The sequence below is a fragment of the Phyllobates terribilis genome, unplaced genomic scaffold (genome assembly GCF_046119375.1).
Source record: "Phyllobates terribilis strain yellow unplaced genomic scaffold, ASM4611937v1 Scaffold_66__1_contigs__length_7565176, whole genome shotgun sequence".
In the NCBI taxonomy this organism is placed as follows: domain Eukaryota; kingdom Metazoa; phylum Chordata; class Amphibia; order Anura; family Dendrobatidae; genus Phyllobates; species Phyllobates terribilis.
The window spans coordinates 6,763,674-6,785,010 of NW_027362826.1; the positions used below are offsets into that span (position 1 = coordinate 6,763,674).

Here is a 21,337-nt window from a genome sequence, read left to right on the forward strand (position 1 = left end):
CTCTAGATCCCTTACATGCCTGCACTTTTTGGCTTGCTGCTGCTGCAATCCACGCGTTTTAGATCTGCATAACTCCACCTCTTTAAACACAGCACCTTCACCCCCTGCTGTTCCCACCCGCCTCAACACCGTTGGAAGGGAGGAGAACCAATTAAGGCGGGGGGTGGGGTGGAACGAGCAGCTGTCTACCCTTAGCAGGAGGGCTCCTGATTACATACCTCTCCTGCTGCTGCTGCTGCTGGCTGTCCAGCAGCAGACTGAAGGTGGCTGCTGCTGTGCACAGGTATATAAAGGCTCAGAGCCTATTATGACACGCGCAGCCAGCGTTCCATTGCCACATTCCATCTACTGCAGGCAGGATACCTGGCTGGCTGAATGTCGCTGAGAAGCTCACAGAGACCGCCATAAGCAACAGTTTAACAGAATGCCACAGACTAATCAACCAAACTTTTTGGGTTGGGTTCTCTTTTATAGTCTGCAGGCATTAAATGAAAGAAGTCAGTGTTCCAGCAGAAGGAGACAACGTTTCAGAAAAGGCATTGTAGCAAACCAAAAAAGAAATTTTAAGCGCAGCAGAGTAACCAGCGCACATACCTGTTAGCTCAGGTGAGTTTAAAAGGCTGCTGTTGATAACAAGGGCATTTGCTAAATAGATGGTGTGTGTGCAACAATATACTGAAAGGTCAATTATATTGTGCAGCTTATCTCACCACCTGTAGTTATTTAGGTGAAAGCTCCAAAATGCTTGCCTAATATGTCTGTTTATCCAAAAGGAAGTAAAAAGGGAGAGCTAGAAAGATAGCATTGCATCACATTACATGGCAATGCAATGCACAGTTGCTGAAGTTGAACCAAAATGAGCTTGTAATCTGGCTTCTGCAACTTTGAACATGAAAAATCCAATGAGGAGAAGAAAAGCAAAGCCAAAGAGTCCATCCCAAAATCCGACAAACAAGCAAAATGAACAAAAAACATTGAATTCAATTCTTTCTGATTTTAGAAACTGCATTAAAGAAGGGGTGCACCGGTCCTGGAGATACTGCAATACCAGGTCAATGCGTGGAGTGGACAGAGCAAGCTCTTTTTCCATCTCCCTGTTCTAAAAATCCATTTAATATATGGTCCCCAGATAGGGGACGTATCAGATATTAAACTGATAAGAACAGATACTACACTTGATCTTAGCCAAAAGGCCGAGAAGCGATAACCAGAATTGGTTTCAAACTACGGAGCCACCCAAGGATCCTGAAAAGTCCATTTGTGGAGATGAGCTCCTGGACTCCCGTTAAGAAGACATGTTGTCAACCTCTAGATCCCTTACATGCCTGCACTTTTCGGCTTGCTGCTGCTGCAATCCACGCGTTTTAGATCTGCATAACTCCACCTCTTTAAACACAGCACCTTCACCCCCTGCTGTTCCCACCCGCCTCAACACCGTTGGAAGGGAGGAGAACCAATTAAGGCGGGGGGTGGGGTGGAACGAGCAGCTGTCTACCCTTAGCAGGAGGGCTCCTGATTACATACCTCTCCTGCTGCTGCTGCTGCTGGCTGTCCAGCAGCAGACTGAAGGTGGCTGCTGCTGTGCACAGGTATATAAAGGCTCAGAGCCTATTATGACACGCGCAGCCAGCGTTCCATTGCCACATTCCATCTACTGCAGGCAGGATACCTGGCTGGCTGAATGTCGCTGAGAAGCTCACAGAGACCGCCATAAGCAACAGTTTAACAGAATGCCACAGACTAATCAACCAAACTTTTTGGGTTGGGTTCTCTTTTATAGTCTGCAGGCATTAAATGAAAGAAGTCAGTGTTCCAGCAGAAGGAGACAACGTTTCAGAAAAGGCATTGTAGCAAACCAAAAAAGAAATTTTAAGCGCAGCAGAGTAACCAGCGCACATACCTGTTAGCTCAGGTGAGTTTAAAAGGCTGCTGTTGATAACAAGGGCATTTGCTAAATAGATGGTGTGTGTGCAACAATATACTGAAAGGTCAATTATATTGTGCAGCTTATCTCACCACCTGTAGTTATTTAGGTGAAAGCTCCAAAATGCTTGCCTAATATGTCTGTTTATCCAAAAGGAAGTAAAAAGGGAGAGCTAGAAAGATAGCATTGCATCACATTACATGGCAATGCAATGCACAGTTGCTGAAGTTGAACCAAAATGAGCTTGTAATCTGGCTTCTGCAACTTTGAACATGAAAAATCCAATGAGGAGAAGAAAAGCAAAGCCAAAGAGTCCATCCCAAAATCCGACAAACAAGCAAAATGAACAAAAAACATTGAATTCAATTCTTTCTGATTTTAGAAACTGCATTAAAGAAGGGGTGCACCGGTCCTGGAGATACTGCAATACCAGGTCAATGCGTGGAGTGGACAGAGCAAGCTCTTTTTCCATCTCCCTGTTCTAAAAATCCATTTAATATATGGTCCCCAGATAGGGGACGTATCAGATATTAAACTGATAAGAACAGATACTACACTTGATCTTAGCCAAAAGGCCGAGAAGCGATAACCAGAATTGGTTTCAAACTACGGAGCCACCCAAGGATCCTGAAAAGTCCATTTGTGGAGATGAGCTCCTGGACTCCCGTTAAGAAGACATGTTGTCAACCTCTAGATCCCTTACATGCCTGCACTTTTCGGCTTGCTGCTGCTGCAATCCACGCGTTTTAGATCTGCATAACTCCACCTCTTTAAACACAGCACCTTCACCCCCTGCTGTTCCCACCCGCCTCAACACCGTTGGAAGGGAGGAGAACCAATTAAGGCGGGGGGTGGGGTGGAACGAGCAGCTGTCTACCCTTAGCAGGAGGGCTCCTGATTACATACCTCTCCTGCTGCTGCTGCTGCTGGCTGTCCAGCAGCAGACTGAAGGTGGCTGCTGCTGTGCACAGGTATATAAAGGCTCAGAGCCTATTATGACACGCGCAGCCAGCGTTCCATTGCCACATTCCATCTACTGCAGGCAGGATACCTGGCTGGCTGAATGTCGCTGAGAAGCTCACAGAGACCGCCATAAGCAACAGTTTAACAGAATGCCACAGACTAATCAACCAAACTTTTTGGGTTGGGTTCTCTTTTATAGTCTGCAGGCATTAAATGAAAGAAGTCAGTGTTCCAGCAGAAGGAGACAACGTTTCAGAAAAGGCATTGTAGCAAACCAAAAAAGAAATTTTAAGCGCAGCAGAGTAACCAGCGCACATACCTGTTAGCTCAGGTGAGTTTAAAAGGCTGCTGTTGATAACAAGGGCATTTGCTAAATAGATGGTGTGTGTGCAACAATATACTGAAAGGTCAATTATATTGTGCAGCTTATCTCACCACCTGTAGTTATTTAGGTGAAAGCTCCAAAATGCTTGCCTAATATGTCTGTTTATCCAAAAGGAAGTAAAAAGGGAGAGCTAGAAAGATAGCATTGCATCACATTACATGGCAATGCAATGCACAGTTGCTGAAGTTGAACCAAAATGAGCTTGTAATCTGGCTTCTGCAACTTTGAACATGAAAAATCCAATGAGGAGAAGAAAAGCAAAGCCAAAGAGTCCATCCCAAAATCCGACAAACAAGCAAAATGAACAAAAAACATTGAATTCAATTCTTTCTGATTTTAGAAACTGCATTAAAGAAGGGGTGCACCGGTCCTGGAGATACTGCAATACCAGGTCAATGCGTGGAGTGGACAGAGCAAGCTCTTTTTCCATCTCCCTGTTCTAAAAATCCATTTAATATATGGTCCCCAGATAGGGGACGTATCAGATATTAAACTGATAAGAACAGATACTACACTTGATCTTAGCCAAAAGGCCGAGAAGCGATAACCAGAATTGGTTTCAAACTACGGAGCCACCCAAGGATCCTGAAAAGTCCATTTGTGGAGATGAGCTCCTGGACTCCCGTTAAGAAGACATGTTGTCAACCTCTAGATCCCTTACATGCCTGCACTTTTCGGCTTGCTGCTGCTGCAATCCACGCGTTTTAGATCTGCATAACTCCACCTCTTTAAACACAGCACCTTCACCCCCTGCTGTTCCCACCCGCCTCAACACCGTTGGAAGGGAGGAGAACCAATTAAGGCGGGGGGTGGGGTGGAACGAGCAGCTGTCTACCCTTAGCAGGAGGGCTCCTGATTACATACCTCTCCTGCTGCTGCTGCTGCTGGCTGTCCAGCAGCAGACTGAAGGTGGCTGCTGCTGTGCACAGGTATATAAAGGCTCAGAGCCTATTATGACACGCGCAGCCAGCGTTCCATTGCCACATTCCATCTACTGCAGGCAGGATACCTGGCTGGCTGAATGTCGCTGAGAAGCTCACAGAGACCGCCATAAGCAACAGTTTATCAGAATGCCACAGACTAATCAACCAAACTTTTTGGGTTGGGTTCTCTTTTATAGTCTGCAGGCATTAAATGAAAGAAGTCAGTGTTCCAGCAGAAGGAGACAACGTTTCAGAAAAGGCATTGTAGCAAACCAAAAAAGAAATTTTAAGCGCAGCAGAGTAACCAGCGCACATACCTGTTAGCTCAGGTGAGTTTAAAAGGCTGCTGTTGATAACAAGGGCATTTGCTAAATAGATGGTGTGTGTGCAACAATATACTGAAAGGTCAATTATATTGTGCAGCTTATCTCACCACCTGTAGTTATTTAGGTGAAAGCTCCAAAATGCTTGCCTAATATGTCTGTTTATCCAAAAGGAAGTAAAAAGGGAGAGCTAGAAAGATAGCATTGCATCACATTACATGGCAATGCAATGCACAGTTGCTGAAGTTGAACCAAAATGAGCTTGTAATCTGGCTTCTGCAACTTTGAACATGAAAAATCCAATGAGGAGAAGAAAAGCAAAGCCAAAGAGTCCATCCCAAAATCCGACAAACAAGCAAAATGAACAAAAAACATTGAATTCAATTCTTTCTGATTTTAGAAACTGCATTAAAGAAGGGGTGCACCGGTCCTGGAGATACTGCAATACCAGGTCAATGCGTGGAGTGGACAGAGCAAGCTCTTTTTCCATCTCCCTGTTCTAAAAATCCATTTAATATATGGTCCCCAGATAGGGGACGTATCAGATATTAAACTGATAAGAACAGATACTACACTTGATCTTAGCCAAAAGGCCGAGAAGCGATAACCAGAATTGGTTTCAAACTACGGAGCCACCCAAGGATCCTGAAAAGTCCATTTGTGGAGATGAGCTCCTGGACTCCCGTTAAGAAGACATGTTGTCAACCTCTAGATCCCTTACATGCCTGCACTTTTCGGCTTGCTGCTGCTGCAATCCACGCGTTTTAGATCTGCATAACTCCACCTCTTTAAACACAGCACCTTCACCCCCTGCTGTTCCCACCCGCCTCAACACCGTTGGAAGGGAGGAGAACCAATTAAGGCGGGGGGTGGGGTGGAACGAGCAGCTGTCTACCCTTAGCAGGAGGGCTCCTGATTACATACCTCTCCTGCTGCTGCTGCTGCTGGCTGTCCAGCAGCAGACTGAAGGTGGCTGCTGCTGTGCACAGGTATATAAAGGCTCAGAGCCTATTATGACACGCGCAGCCAGCGTTCCATTGCCACATTCCATCTACTGCAGGCAGGATACCTGGCTGGCTGAATGTCGCTGAGAAGCTCACAGAGACCGCCATAAGCAACAGTTTAACAGAATGCCACAGACTAATCAACCAAACTTTTTGGGTTGGGTTCTCTTTTATAGTCTGCAGGCATTAAATGAAAGAAGTCAGTGTTCCAGCAGAAGGAGACAACGTTTCAGAAAAGGCATTGTAGCAAACCAAAAAAGAAATTTTAAGCGCATCAGAGTAACCAGCGCACATACCTGTTAGCTCAGGTGAGTTTAAAAGGCTGCTGTTGATAACAAGGGCATTTGCTAAATAGATGGTGTGTGTGCAACAATATACTGAAAGGTCAATTATATTGTGCAGCTTATCTCACCACCTGTAGTTATTTAGGTGAAAGCTCCAAAATGCTTGCCTAATATGTCTGTTTATCCAAAAGGAAGTAAAAAGGGAGAGCTAGAAAGATAGCATTGCATCACATTACATGGCAATGCAATGCACAGTTGCTGAAGTTGAACCAAAATGAACTTGTAATCTGGCTTCTGCAACTTTGAACATGAAAAATCCAATGAGGAGAAGAAAAGCAAAGCCAAAGAGTCCATCCCAAAATCCGACAAACAAGCAAAATGAACAAAAAACATTGAATTCAATTCTTTCTGATTTTAGAAACTGCATTAAAGAAGGGGTGCACCGGTCCTGGAGATACTGCAATACCAGGTCAATGCGTGGAGTGGACAGAGCAAGCTCTTTTTCCATCTCCCTGTTCTAAAAATCCATTTAATATATGGTCCCCAGATAGGGGACGTATCAGATATTAAACTGATAAGAACAGATTTTTTTTTTTTTTTTTTTTTTTTTTTTTTTCCAAACACTCAGAAATTAAGTTTTATAATCTTAAATCATATATCACCAAACTCAAGATTTTAGTTCCATCATCGTGTTTAGATATTATATTTATATTTTTTCATTTGAATTAATATATATAAAGTTAAACATAACAATTCGTTTGCAGTTTCAACAGTTTCCAAACAAATCACAACTGACATTACTTCACCCGGTTTCCCAAACTAAATATCCCCTTTTTCTCTTTTACTTTCCTCCCAACAAAACCCCTTAACTTCTTTTCTTCCTCCTCATGCTCTAACCGCATCTGTTCCCAATCATACTCTTCCTCATCATCTCTGAAAGTCACCACCTTCTCCAACACTTTACCCTTTTCCTCTTTTACTTCTTTCTTTTCACCAGATACTTTCCTTGATCCACAATTTTCCTGTACCGTTACCTTTTTCTTCAATTTCACCTTTAAACTTTCAACTTCTTTTCCCTGCTTATTCTCCTCTATAATTATCGCATCAACTTCCTTCTTCATTTTATCACCAATATCTTCCTTTTGTCCTCCAAAGTTCTTTTCAAAAGTTCCTTTGCTGCTTTCCATGTAACAATACCCAGAACTCCCGTTTACCATAATCCTCCCATTATGCAAATTTTCTTCTCCTGTTGTCCACACCAAAAAACGTCTCTTTCCGTTCCAAATACCAACTTTGTTCCTGTATAATTTCTGAAACTTTACCATCTTACATTTAGATTCCAAAAAAACCATTATCTCCTCTATTTCCACAAACGGATTGTCCATGTAAATTATCACACTCTTCGGTTTCCCCATGAATGATGCACTTACTCCAATTTTCCCAGAATCCTCTTCACTCCAGCCTTTGAAAAAATGAATGCACTTTTCCTCAGAAACTAGAGTCACATCACAAACTTTACCTTGCTTTATTTCTTGCATACAGTAGATATCCTTCTCCAAAACTTCATATTTCCTCAAAATTTCCAGAATCCATTTTTCTTCCAAAAAAGTTTCTTCCGTCTCCCGTTTCACAAAAAAACGTAAGCATCTCTTCTTTTTCCAAAACTCCATCTCAACGATCCGTTTTCCTTCCGTTTTTTCCTTTTAATCCTCCAAATGTTGCCACCACAGCTATGTGTGGCGACAGTTGCCCCCCACAGCTATGTGTGGTGACAAGGTGATCGCCTCTCGTTGCCCAGGGACTAATCCGACTCCCTAATAGCAGCAGGGGGGTTTAGCTCCACCGATAAGTGTAGCGATCCCCCCAGGCCAAGGAGCCGGGTACCCCAAGCGCCTCCCAGCCAAGACCAAGGCAGAAACCGCTAGATCACTGCACTTGATCTTAGCCAAAAGGCCGAGAAGCGATAACCAGAATTGGTTTCAAACTACGGAGCCACCCAAGGATCCTGAAAAGTCCATTTGTGGAGATGAGCTCCTGGACTCCCGTTAAGAAGACATGTTGTCAACCTCTAGATCCCTTACATGCCTGCAGTTTTCGGCTTGCTGCTGCTGCAATCCACGCGTTTTAGATCTGCATAACTCCACCTCTTTAAACACAGCACCTTCACCCCCTGCTGTTCCCACCCGCCTCAACACCGTTGGAAGGGAGGAGAACCAATTAAGGCGGGGGGTGGGGTGGAACGAGCAGCTGTCTACCCTTAGCAGGAGGGCTCCTGATTACATACCTCTCCTGCTGCTGCTGCTGCTGGCTGTCCAGCAGCAGACTGAAGGTGGCTGCTGCTGTGCACAGGTATATAAAGGCTCAGAGCCTATTATGACACGCGCAGCCAGCGTTCCATTGCCACATTCCATCTACTGCAGGCAGGATACCTGGCTGGCTGAATGTCGCTGAGAAGCTCACAGAGACCGCCATAAGCAACAGTTTAACAGAATGCCACAGACTAATCAACCAAACTTTTTGGGTTGGGTTCTCTTTTATAGTCTGCAGGCATTAAATGAAAGAAGTCAGTGTTCCAGCAGAAGGAGACAACGTTTCAGAAAAGGCATTGTAGCAAACCAAAAAAGAAATTTTAAGCGCAGCAGAGTAACCAGCGCACATACCTGTTAGCTCAGGTGAGTTTAAAAGGCTGCTGTTGATAACAAGGGCATTTGCTAAATAGATGGTGTGTGTGCAACAATATACTGAAAGGTCAATTATATTGTGCAGCTTATCTCACCACCTGTAGTTATTTAGGTGAAAGCTCCAAAATGCTTGCCTAATATGTCTGTTTATCCAAAAGGAAGTAAAAAGGGAGAGCTAGAAAGATAGCATTGCATCACATTACATGGCAATGCAATGCACAGTTGCTGAAGTTGAACCAAAATGAGCTTGTAATCTGGCTTCTGCAACTTTGAACATGAAAAATCCAATGAGGAGAAGAAAAGCAAAGCCAAAGAGTCCATCCCAAAATCCGACAAACAAGCAAAATGAACAAAAAACATTGAATTCAATTCTTTCTGATTTTAGAAACTGCATTAAAGAAGGGGTGCACCGGTCCTGGAGATACTGCAATACCAGGTCAATGCGTGGAGTGGACAGAGCAAGCTCTTTTTCCATCTCCCTGTTCTAAAAATCCATTTAATATATGGTCCCCAGATAGGGGACGTATCAGATATTAAACTGATAAGAACAGATACTACACTTGATCTTAGCCAAAAGGCCGAGAAGCGATAACCAGAATTGGTTTCAAACTACGGAGCCACCCAAGGATCCTGAAAAGTCCATTTGTGGAGATGAGCTCCTGGACTCCCGTTAAGAAGACATGTTGTCAACCTCTAGATCCCTTACATGCCTGCACTTTTCGGCTTGCTGCTGCTGCAATCCACGCGTTTTAGATCTGCATAACTCCACCTCTTTAAACACAGCACCTTCACCCCCTGCTGTTCCCACCCGCCTCAACACCGTTGGAAGGGAGGAGAACCAATTAAGGCGGGGGGTGGGGTGGAACGAGCAGCTGTCTACCCTTAGCAGGAGGGCTCCTGATTACATACCTCTCCTGCTGCTGCTGCTGCTGGCTGTCCAGCAGCAGACTGAAGGTGGCTGCTGCTGTGCACAGGTATATAAAGGCTCAGAGCCTATTATGACACGCGCAGCCAGCGTTCCATTGCCACATTCCATCTACTGCAGGCAGGATACCTGGCTGGCTGAATGTCGCTGAGAAGCTCACAGAGACCGCCATAAGCAACAGTTTAACAGAATGCCACAGACTAATCAACCAAACTTTTTGGGTTGGGTTCTCTTTTATAGTCTGCAGGCATTAAATGAAAGAAGTCAGTGTTCCAGCAGAAGGAGACAACGTTTCAGAAAAGGCATTGTAGCAAACCAAAAAAGAAATTTTAAGCGCAGCAGAGTAACCAGCGCACATACCTGTTAGCTCAGGTGAGTTTAAAAGGCTGCTGTTGATAACAAGGGCATTTGCTAAATAGATGGTGTGTGTGCAACAATATACTGAAAGGTCAATTATATTGTGCAGCTTATCTCACCACCTGTAGTTATTTAGGTGAAAGCTCCAAAATGCTTGCCTAATATGTCTGTTTATCCAAAAGGAAGTAAAAAGGGAGAGCTAGAAAGATAGCATTGCATCACATTACATGGCAATGCAATGCACAGTTGCTGAAGTTGAACCAAAATGAGCTTGTAATCTGGCTTCTGCAACTTTGAACATGAAAAATCCAATGAGGAGAAGAAAAACAAAGCCAAAGAGTCCATCCCAAAATCCGACAAACAAGCAAAATGAACAAAAAACATTGAATTCAATTCTTTCTGATTTTAGAAACTGCATTAAAGAAGGGGTGCACCGGTCCTGGAGATACTGCAATACCAGGTCAATGCGTGGAGTGGACAGAGCAAGCTCTTTTTCTATCTCCCTGTTCTAAAAATCCATTTAATATATGGTCCCCAGATAGGGGACGTATCAGATATTAAACTGATAAGAACAGATACTACACTTGATCTTAGCCAAAAGGCCGAGAAGCGATAACCAGAATTGGTTTCAAACTACGGAGCCACCCAAGGATCCTGAAAAGTCCATTTGTGGAGATGAGCTCCTGGACTCCCGTTAAGAAGACATGTTGTCAACCTCTAGATCCCTTACATGCCTGCACTTTTCGGCTTGCTGCTGCTGCAATCCACGCGTTTTAGATCTGCATAACTCCACCTCTTTAAACACAGCACCTTCACCCCCTGCTGTTCCCACCCGCCTCAACACCGTTGGAAGGGAGGAGAACCAATTAAGGCGGGGGGTGGGGTGGAACGAGCAGCTGTCTACCCTTAGCAGGAGGGCTCCTGATTACATACCTCTCCTGCTGCTGCTGCTGCTGGCTGTCCAGCAGCAGACTGAAGGTGGCTGCTGCTGTGCACAGGTATATAAAGGCTCAGAGCCTATTATGACACGCGCAGCCAGCGTTCCATTGCCACATTCCATCTACTGCAGGCAGGATACCTGGCTGGCTGAATGTCGCTGAGAAGCTCACAGAGACCGCCATAAGCAACAGTTTAACAGAATGCCACAGACTAATCAACCAAACTTTTTGGGTTGGGTTCTCTTTTATAGTCTGCAGGCATTAAATGAAAGAAGTCAGTGTTCCAGCAGAAGGAGACAACGTTTCAGAAAAGGCATTGTAGCAAACCAAAAAAGAAATTTTAAGCGCAGCAGAGTAACCAGCGCACATACCTGTTAGCTCAGGTGAGTTTAAAAGGCTGCTGTTGATAACAAGGGCATTTGCTAAATAGATGGTGTGTGTGCAACAATATACTGAAAGGTCAATTATATTGTGCAGCTTATCTCACCACCTGTAGTTATTTAGGTGAAAGCTCCAAAATGCTTGCCTAATATGTCTGTTTATCCAAAAGGAAGTAAAAAGGGAGAGCTAGAAAGATAGCATTGCATCACATTACATGGCAATGCAATGCACAGTTGCTGAAGTTGAACCAAAATGAGCTTGTAATCTGGCTTCTGCAACTTTGAACATGAAAAATCCAATGAGGAGAAGAAAAGCAAAGCCAAAGAGTCCATCCCAAAATCCGACAAACAAGCAAAATGAACAAAAAACATTGAATTCAATTCTTTCTGATTTTAGAAACTGCATTAAAGAAGGGGTGCACCGGTCCTGGAGATACTGCAATACCAGGTCAATGCGTGGAGTGGACAGAGCAAGCTCTTTTTCCATCTCCCTGTTCTAAAAATCCATTTAATATATGGTCCCCAGATAGGGGACGTATCAGATATTAAACTGATAAGAACAGATACTACACTTGATCTTAGCCAAAAGGCCGAGAAGCGATAACCAGAATTGGTTTCAAACTACGGAGCCACCCAAGGATCCTGAAAAGTCCATTTGTGGAGATGAGCTCCTGGACTCCCGTTAAGAAGACATGTTGTCAACCTCTAGATCCCTTACATGCCTGCACTTTTCGGCTTGCTGCTGCTGCAATCCACGCGTTTTAGATCTGCATAACTCCACCTCTTTAAACACAGCACCTTCACCCCCTGCTGTTCCCACCCGCCTCAACACCGTTGGAAGGGAGGAGAACCAATTAAGGCGGGGGGTGGGGTGGAACGAGCAGCTGTCTACCCTTAGCAGGAGGGCTCCTGATTACATACATCTCCTGCTGCTGCTGCTGCTGGCTGTCCAGCAGCAGACTGAAGGTGGCTGCTGCTGTGCACAGGTATATAAAGGCTCAGAGCCTATTATGACACGCGCAGCCAGCGTTCCATTGCCACATTCCATCTACTGCAGGCAGGATACCTGGCTGGCTGAATGTCGCTGAGAAGCTCACAGAGACCGCCATAAGCAACAGTTTAACAGAATGCCACAGACTAATCAACCAAACTTTTTGGGTTGGGTTCTCTTTTATAGTCTGCAGGCATTAAATGAAAGAAGTCAGTGTTCCAGCAGAAGGAGACAACGTTTCAGAAAAGGCATTGTAGCAAACCAAAAAAGAAATTTTAAGCGCAGCAGAGTAACCAGCGCACATACCTGTTAGCTCAGGTGAGTTTAAAAGGCTGCTGTTGATAACAAGGGCATTTGCTAAATAGATGGTGTGTGTGCAACAATATACTGAAAGGTCAATTATATTGTGCAGCTTATCTCACCACCTGTAGTTATTTAGGTGAAAGCTCCAAAATGCTTGCCTAATATGTCTGTTTATCCAAAAGGAAGTAAAAAGGGAGAGCTAGAAAGATAGCATTGCATCACATTACATGGCAATGCAATGCACAGTTGCTGAAGTTGAACCAAAATGAGCTTGTAATCTGGCTTCTGCAACTTTGAACATGAAAAATCCAATGAGGAGAAGAAAAGCAAAGCCAAAGAGTCCATCCCAAAATCCGACAAACAAGCAAAATGAACAAAAAACATTGAATTCAATTCTTTCTGATTTTAGAAACTGCATTAAAGAAGGGGTGCACCGGTCCTGGAGATACTGCAATACCAGGTCAATGCGTGGAGTGGACAGAGCAAGCTCTTTTTCCATCTCCCTGTTCTAAAAATCCATTTAATATATGGTCCCCAGATAGGGGACGTATCAGATATTAAACTGATAAGAACAGATACTACACTTGATCTTAGCCAAAAGGCCGAGAAGCGATAACCAGAATTGGTTTCAAACTACGGAGCCACCCAAGGATCCTGAAAAGTCCATTTGTGGAGATGAGCTCCTGGACTCCCGTTAAGAAGACATGTTGTCAACCTCTAGATCCCTTACATGCCTGCACTTTTCGGCTTGCTGCTGCTGCAATCCACGCGTTTTAGATCTGCATAACTCCACCTCTTTAAACACAGCACCTTCACCCCCTGCTGTTCCCACCCGCCTCAACACCGTTGGAAGGGAGGAGAACCAATTAAGGCGGGGGGTGGGGTGGAACGAGCAGCTGTCTACCCTTAGCAGGAGGGCTCCTGATTACATACCTCTCCTGCTGCTGCTGCTGCTGGCTGTCCAGCAGCAGACTGAAGGTGGCTGCTGCTGTGCACAGGTATATAAAGGCTCAGAGCCTATTATGACACGCGCAGCCAGCGTTCCATTGCCACATTCCATCTACTGCAGGCAGGATACCTGGCTGGCTGAATGTCGCTGAGAAGCTCACAGAGACCGCCATAAGCAACAGTTTAACAGAATGCCACAGACTAATCAACCAAACTTTTTGGGTTGGGTTCTCTTTTATAGTCTGCAGGCATTAAATGAAAGAAGTCAGTGTTCCAGCAGAAGGAGACAACGTTTCAGAAAAGGCATTGTAGCAAACCAAAAAAGAAATTTTAAGCGCAGCAGAGTAACCAGCGCACATACCTGTTAGCTCAGGTGAGTTTAAAAGGCTGCTGTTGATAACAAGGGCATTTGCTAAATAGATGGTGTGTGTGCAACAATATACTGAAAGGTCAATTATATTGTGCAGCTTATCTCACCACCTGTAGTTATTTAGGTGAAAGCTCCAAAATGCTTGCCTAATATGTCTGTTTATCCAAAAGGAAGTAAAAAGGGAGAGCTAGAAAGATAGCATTGCATCACATTACATGGCAATGCAATGCACAGTTGCTGAAGTTGAACCAAAATTAGCTTGTAATCTGGCTTCTGCAACTTTGAACATGAAAAATCCAATGAGGAGAAGAAAAGCAAAGCCAAAGAGTCCATCCCAAAATCCGACAAACAAGCAAAATGAACAAAAAACATTGAATTCAATTCTTTCTGATTTTAGAAACTGCATTAAAGAAGGGGTGCACCGGTCCTGGAGATACTGCAATACCAGGTCAATGCGTGGAGTGGACAGAGCAAGCTCTTTTTCCATCTCCCTGTTCTAAAAATCCATTTAATATATGGTCCCCAGATAGGGGACGTATCAGATATTAAACTGATAAGAACAGATACTACACTTGATCTTAGCCAAAAGGCCGAGAAGCGATAACCAGAATTGGTTTCAAACTACGGAGCCACCCAAGGATCCTGAAAAGTCCATTTGTGGAGATGAGCTCCTGGACTCCCGTTAAGAAGACATGTTGTCAACCTCTAGATCCCTTACATGCCTGCACTTTTCGGCTTGCTGCTGCTGCAATCCACGCGTTTTAGATCTGCATAACTCCACCTCTTTAAACACAGCACCTTCACCCCCTGCTGTTCCCACCCGCCTCAACACCGTTGGAAGGGAGGAGAACCAATTAAGGCGGGGGGTGGGGTGGAACGAGCAGCTGTCTACCCTTAGCAGGAGGGCTCCTGATTACATACCTCTCCTGCTGCTGCTGCTGCTGGCTGTCCAGCAGCAGACTGAAGGTGGCTGCTGCTGTGCACAGGTATATAAAGGCTCAGAGCCTATTATGACACGCGCAGCCAGCGTTCCATTGCCACATTCCATCTACTGCAGGCAGGATACCTGGCTGGCTGAATGTCGCTGAGAAGCTCACAGAGACCGCCATAAGCAACAGTTTAACAGAATGCCACAGACTAATCAACCAAACTTTTTGGGTTGGGTTCTCTTTTATAGTCTGCAGGCATTAAATGAAAGAAGTCAGTGTTCCAGCAGAAGGAGACAACGTTTCAGAAAAGGCATTGTAGCAAACCAAAAAAGAAATTTTAAGCGCAGCAGAGTAACCAGCGCACATACCTGTTAGCTCAGGTGAGTTTAAAAGGCTGCTGTTGATAACAAGGGCTTTTGCTAAATAGATGGTGTGTGTGCAACAATATACTGAAAGGTCAATTATATTGTGCAGCTTATCTCACCACCTGTAGTTATTTAGGTGAAAGCTCCAAAATGCTTGCCTAATATGTCTGTTTATCCAAAAGGAAGTAAAAAGGGAGAGCTAGAAAGATAGCATTGCATCACATTACATGGCAATGCAATGCACAGTTGCTGAAGTTGAACCAAAATGAGCTTGTAATCTGGCTTCTGCAACTTTGAACATGAAAAATCCAATGAGGAGAAGAAAAGCAAAGCCAAAGAGTCCATCCCAAAATCCGACAAACAAGCAAAATGAACAAAAAACATTGAATTCAATTCTTTCTGATTTTAGAAACTGCATTAAAGAAGGGGTGCACCGGTCCTGGAGATACTGCAATACCAGGTCAATGCGTGGAGTGGACAGAGCAAGCTCTTTTTCCATCTCCCTGTTCTAAAAATCCATTTAATATATGGTCCCCAGATAGGGGACGTATCAGATATTAAACTGATAAGAACAGATTTTTATTTTTTTTTTCTTTTTTTTTTTCTTTTTAACCAAATCAGATAGGCCGGAGCATAAGCTCAATCAAATTGACTTACAAAAGCCTTTCATTGACACTTAGCCTTTCATCACACTTGGTATATAATCAAAAATAAAACCAAACCTTATCATCAGGTACATTATACACTACTAATTAAACTTTACCAAAAACCTCCACTTTTTAAACTTCCAGATCCCTTCAGCATCTATAATACTTCCACGTTCCTGATCCCAGAGGTATATTACATACATACGTGACAGAATCAATCTCAAACATTCATTAAATGACATTTTCTTCCTTTTAAAAACTAACAAATTCCTCGCATCCCACAAACTTTCAATTACACACACCACCAACAACCATAAAATCCTATCCTTAATTCTACTACATGCACCCATCCCAAACATAGCAAGTTTTCAATTAACATACTTTACACCCACCAATTCCTTGCAAAGTCCCCCTATACCCTTCCATACATCATATGCAAAATCACAATCCCATACCATATGTCTAACATGCTCTCTCAAACCACATCCATCCCTCGGGCATACCTCAGATTTAACTAAATCCCTCTTCTTTTGCACATCTCTAACAGGCAAAATGTCATGCAATATCATCCAAGCGATATCTCTCTGTCTGTTAGTCACACCATCTATACTTAATTTTCTCCACATCTCGGTTACTTCCTCCCCTCTCAACCCATTGATATTACATACCACCTCACGCTCACGCACCATCCTAATGACTTTCTTCTTTTGCCTAAAATCACTCATGTTAACGGACAACAAATCATACTTCCTTACAAATTTCTCAACACAACCATACCATACAGGACACTTAAAAGCAACAGGCACTCTAGCATCCCTTTTGACCCACTTTAAGCCATAAAGCATCCATCCAGCCGAATACTTCATCATATAAGCACACTTATTACTTTTCCCTAGAACCACCACCACCATTTTCACGTAACTAATCCCTAAAAAGAAATCAATATTTGGAAAATCCAAACCACCATTTACACATAACTTATAGACATATTCCCGTTTCAATTTCTCCATGCGACTTCCCCAAAGAAAATTAAAGATGAATTTCTCAGTTTTCCTAATTTTCTTAAAAGCAGCAGGATATACATTCGCAACAAACAACAAAATAGGCAAAATAACCGCCTTAATAATCAGAACTTTCCCAGTCAGAGTTAATTCTCTCATTCGCCAAAAATTCAACTTGCGCACCACTCTCACCCCACAATCTTCCCAACTCTCATTTCCTTTCAAATCATCATTAAACTTAATCCCAAGCACCTTTATTGCACCATCCTCACACCTCACACCATTCATCCATACATTCCTCTCACCAAAACATTTAAAGGAACTCTTAGTCCAATTGACCTTAAAAGCTGAGACACTACAAAACAAACTTAATATCAACCTTGCCCTACTCATCGCAGCCATATTCCCACTCACAATCACTACATCATCCATGTAACCTAGAATTCTCACATCCTTTCCATTACTCCCAGGAATCATCACACCTCTCATAACCTTATCCTTCCTAACCATACACATCAACACTTCAATCACACTAATAAACAAAAAAGGGGACATAGGGCACCCCTGACGCACTCCTGATTTAATTCTCACTTTCTCACTCAACCACCCATTCACCAAAAATTCACTTGAAACATTACAATACAAACTCTTAACACAGTTTACAAAATTCCTGGAATAACCCATCTTAGACAAAACCTTAAACATAAAGCTATGTGACACACGGTCAAAAGCTTTTTCAAAATCAACCGAAAACAACAAACATTTCTGCTTACGACTCATACAATCCCCAATCACATCACGCAACAACACCAAATTTTCAGTCATACTTCTCCCAGGCACTGCACACACTTGATCTTCATCCACCACACCGCCAATCACTTCCCGCATCCGGCTAGCCAACAATTTACTAAACACCTTATAGTCTGCATTCAAAAGGGTGATTGGCCTCCAATTCCCCAAATCCTTTTTATCACCTTTCTTATGAACCAAAACCACCACCCCATCTCTCATAGATTCACTCAACATATTCTCCGTGAACATATACTGGCACACCTCCAATAAGTCATTTCCCATCGTGTCCCATTCCTTAACATATAACTCCACGGGCAGTCCATCCTTCCCAGGTGTTTTATTCTTACTCGCAGACATCACCACTTTTTTAACTTCATCCAACACAATTACATCATCCAATATTTCACGTTCATCCTCACCCAAACAACCTTCTAATCACCCCAAAGCATCAGTCAACATCCTATCATCAACCCATTTTTCCCCATACAACTCCTTATAAAACAACACCACCTCCTGCATCACATCCTTCCCACTCACACACACCCCATCACCATTCACCACCTCATCCATATCTACTTTCTTCCCAAAAACTTTTTTGAAAAAAAACCTTGTGCATTTCTCATTTTTCTCCAAATGTTCAATCTTAGAACGGTAAATAATTTCTTTCCCTTTACCCTCAATATATTTCTTAATCTCTTCTTTCACTTGACACATCAAAACATCCACATCCACTCCAATCATCCTTAACTTCCTCAGCCACTCCAGTCTAGAGCTTAAATCATTAAATTTTACTCTATTCATTGCTGCTTTCCTCCTGCCCCTTTTTCTAAAGAAAAAACCAATCTCACTCTTCATCCAGTCCCACCACTCAAGCACATTCCTGAAATCACTTTTTTTATCCCTCCACCTAACATACATTCGCCTAAAATCACACATGATCCTATTATCTTCCAGCAAACGCACATTAAGTTTCCACACGCCACCACCATATACAAAGGAAATCTTACCTTCTAGACGTGCCCTCAAACACACATGGTCAGAGAAGGGAACATCTTCCTGCTGGAAATTCCTACAAATAACATTTTGTGAAGAAAAGAAGATACGGTCTATTCTAGACTCTATGCCTCCCCTGTCGGCCTTATAGGTCGCAGGAGGTGGATTACCTAAAAAAACTTCCGCAGCATCCTGTAAGGAAAAATCCGCCACAAGACTCTTGAGTCTTTTACCTGTAACATCCATCTTATCCCCCTCCGTCACACAATTGAAATCTCCAACAAAAATTATTGGCATTTTGCCAGATAAAAAAAAACATAATTTCTCGAAAATTTCCAGCCTCTCCCCTTTATCTATTGGTGCATACATATTTACCACCCTAACCCTCCACCCCCTACAATTTAACTCACATATTACACACCTCCCCGCCTCCACCACCATGTAACTTTCTATCTTAACACTATAACCCTTCACCAAAACACCTACCCCACAATTTTTATTACATACAGAACCAGACCACACACTTTGACCTAAAGGCCATGCATTTTCACTTAAGGGATCGGAGATCCCACACTCCTGGACACAGTATACGTCCGCATCCAAGTTGCTCAAGTAGTCCAAAATTGCCACTTTTCTCGACTCAGATTTAATCAGCCGAACATTTAGCGACAAGATGCTGAGAGCAACTTGGGCACCCATCTATTAATTTGATGTGGGAGGTCACGACAACATGCCCACCTGTACATCATCCTAACCCTTCTGGGGGTAGGACGCTGGACGTGCAGATATCGTAGTTTGTGCCTTCCCCCAAAAAAGACACATCTTGGGGATCGGATGCAGTAGGGTACACCCGGGCTGGACTCACACTGCAATCACTTAAAGGGGAAAAGGATGGTTCAGTTTTCTTCTTTTTCTTCACTGAAGCGCCTCCATCTTCATCTGAACTATAATCCCGCCGCTGGGGGTCAAAGTCCCCCTGACCTCCCTCCTCCTCAAGGTCAGAAACGACATCGCTCCAGGCCACATGCGGTGTTCTGGTCAGATCAGACTCCTCTTCCCCCTGCAATGTAACCATCATGTCTGGAATTTCAGCCTCCAGATCCTCCACCGGGGCCACTTCCATGCCTATACGATCATCAGTTATCGTCTCAGACTCACTGACATCTGAAGCCACAGACGCGGCCCTCTGCACCGGTGGCTCAGGTGCCAGCTCCATATTTCCTCTTACATTCACACGAACCAGTTCTGGAAAAGCAACCCGAGCCTCCTCCTCATCCAGGAAAGCCAGAGTAGATATCGGAGCAGTCGGAGTTGGAGCAGTCGGAGTTGTAGCTGTGGGTGCAGGAGATTCATTTCTTCTCCTTCCCCTTCCCGCTGCCCCCGCATATGAACCAGGATGGAATATACAGTCTCTGAAGGCATGCCCCTTCTCTCCACAGAGGTTACAGACTATTTCATTTTTGCAATTATTGGAAGAATGACCCACCTCATTGCACTTCCTGCAAATAATCTGTCTGATGTCGCATGCTTCCTGAGTATGGCCATACCTCCTACAATGACGACAAAACCTGGGCGCATTGGGGAAGAACAGGTAACCCCGCTCACTCCCAATGGAAAAATTTGATGGAGGATAATGTATACCCCCTGGTTCATCAGGACTTTCCCGGAACTTGACCATGAAACGATATTTACCGGTCCATAGTTCCTCCTCATTCATGACTTTTACTGCCACCTTGGTAATATAGCAGTGCCTATTTAGAAAGGCATAAATCAAAGCCAAGTCCACATGTGGGTTGTACATGAAAACAGTCAGAGGTACCTCTTTGGAGCAATACAAGATGACAAAAGTCAGCCCATCCAAATATTGATTGTCCAGATTCTTTTTCAAACAATCATAGAAATTGTTGCAAACAGCCATAGAAGTAAATACAAGATTATACTTGCTTTTGAATTGCTGGAGGCACAAGATTTCTTCCTTCTTCACTTCAAGGAGTCCAAACAAAATCTCCTTCACCACGAAGCTGAGGGTAAAGATTCCTTCTTTGCCATCTTCCACATCAATCTGGATTCCAAACTTCACTCGAGCCTCACCGGGCCCAGCGTATCGAATGCGTCCCATTATCGCTAGTCGTGTCTACTGGCCAACTCCTTATAGCAGCAAGTGGCTTAAGCCATAAAATGGCGATGCCACAGGGCCAAGAGTTAACGCACAGACAGCCAAATGACTAGACCCATTACAGATCTGAGCCAAAAGGCCGAGAAGCGATAACCAGAATTGGTTTCAAACTACGGAGCCACCCAAGGATCCTGAAAAGTCCATTTGTGGAGATGAGCTCCTGGACTCCCGTTAAGAAGACATGTTGTCAACCTCTAGATCCCTTACATGCCTGCACTTTTCGGCTTGCTGCTGCTGCAATCCACGCGTTTTAGACCTGCATAACTCCACCTCTTTAAACACAGCACCTTCACCCCCTGCTGTTCCCACCCGCCTCAACACCGTTGGAAGGGAGGAGAACCAATTAAGGCGGGGGGTGGGGTGGAACGAGCAGCTGTCTACCCTTAGCAGGAGGGCTCCTGATTACATACCTCTCCTGCTGCTGCTGCTGCTGGCTGTCCAGCAGCAGACTGAAGGTGGCTGCTGCTGTGCACAGGTATATAAAGGCTCAGAGCCTATTATGACACGCGCAGCCAGCGTTCCATTGCCACATTCCATCTACTGCAGGCAGGATACCTGGCTGGCTGAATGTCGCTGAGAAGCTCACAGAGACCGCCATAAGCAACAGTTTAACAGAATGCCACAGACTAATCAACCAAACTTTTTGGGTTGGGTTCTCTTTTATAGTCTGCAGGCATTAAATGAAAGAAGTCAGTGTTCCAGCAGAAGGAGACAACGTTTCAGAAAAGGCATTGT

At 43.9% G+C, this 21,337-nt stretch overlaps 10 non-coding genes and 1 pseudogene across 10 annotated transcripts; all 11 read right to left on the reverse strand.

Moving 5' to 3' along the window:
* Positions 1 to 1,014: 1,014 nt before the first annotated feature.
* On the reverse strand, positions 1,015 to 1,205 carry LOC141194138 (U2 spliceosomal RNA). Its single transcript, XR_012266930.1, has one exon. It is a non-coding gene; the product is annotated as a U2 spliceosomal RNA (small nuclear RNA).
* A 1,115-nt stretch (positions 1,206 to 2,320) lies between these two features.
* Positions 2,321 to 2,511, reverse strand: LOC141194139 (U2 spliceosomal RNA). The gene has a single exon (XR_012266931.1). It is a non-coding gene; the product is annotated as a U2 spliceosomal RNA (small nuclear RNA).
* A 1,115-nt stretch (positions 2,512 to 3,626) lies between these two features.
* On the reverse strand, positions 3,627 to 3,817 carry LOC141194140 (U2 spliceosomal RNA). The gene has a single exon (XR_012266932.1). It is a non-coding gene; the product is annotated as a U2 spliceosomal RNA (small nuclear RNA).
* A 1,115-nt stretch (positions 3,818 to 4,932) lies between these two features.
* LOC141194141 (U2 spliceosomal RNA) lies at positions 4,933 to 5,123 on the reverse strand. The gene has a single exon (XR_012266933.1). It is a non-coding gene; the product is annotated as a U2 spliceosomal RNA (small nuclear RNA).
* Positions 5,124 to 6,238: 1,115 nt separating this feature from the next.
* Positions 6,239 to 6,441, reverse strand: LOC141193704 (U2 spliceosomal RNA; annotated as a pseudogene).
* A 2,445-nt stretch (positions 6,442 to 8,886) lies between these two features.
* Positions 8,887 to 9,077, reverse strand: LOC141194142 (U2 spliceosomal RNA). The gene has a single exon (XR_012266934.1). It is a non-coding gene; the product is annotated as a U2 spliceosomal RNA (small nuclear RNA).
* Positions 9,078 to 10,192: 1,115 nt separating this feature from the next.
* On the reverse strand, positions 10,193 to 10,383 carry LOC141194274 (U2 spliceosomal RNA). Its single transcript, XR_012267060.1, has one exon. It is a non-coding gene; the product is annotated as a U2 spliceosomal RNA (small nuclear RNA).
* Positions 10,384 to 11,498: 1,115 nt separating this feature from the next.
* Positions 11,499 to 11,689, reverse strand: LOC141194145 (U2 spliceosomal RNA). The gene has a single exon (XR_012266936.1). It is a non-coding gene; the product is annotated as a U2 spliceosomal RNA (small nuclear RNA).
* A 1,115-nt stretch (positions 11,690 to 12,804) lies between these two features.
* On the reverse strand, positions 12,805 to 12,995 carry LOC141194146 (U2 spliceosomal RNA). Its single transcript, XR_012266937.1, has one exon. It is a non-coding gene; the product is annotated as a U2 spliceosomal RNA (small nuclear RNA).
* A 1,115-nt stretch (positions 12,996 to 14,110) lies between these two features.
* On the reverse strand, positions 14,111 to 14,301 carry LOC141194147 (U2 spliceosomal RNA). The gene has a single exon (XR_012266938.1). It is a non-coding gene; the product is annotated as a U2 spliceosomal RNA (small nuclear RNA).
* Positions 14,302 to 15,416: 1,115 nt separating this feature from the next.
* LOC141193676 (U2 spliceosomal RNA) lies at positions 15,417 to 15,616 on the reverse strand. The gene has a single exon (XR_012266566.1). It is a non-coding gene; the product is annotated as a U2 spliceosomal RNA (small nuclear RNA).
* Positions 15,617 to 21,337: the final 5,721 nt, after the last annotated feature.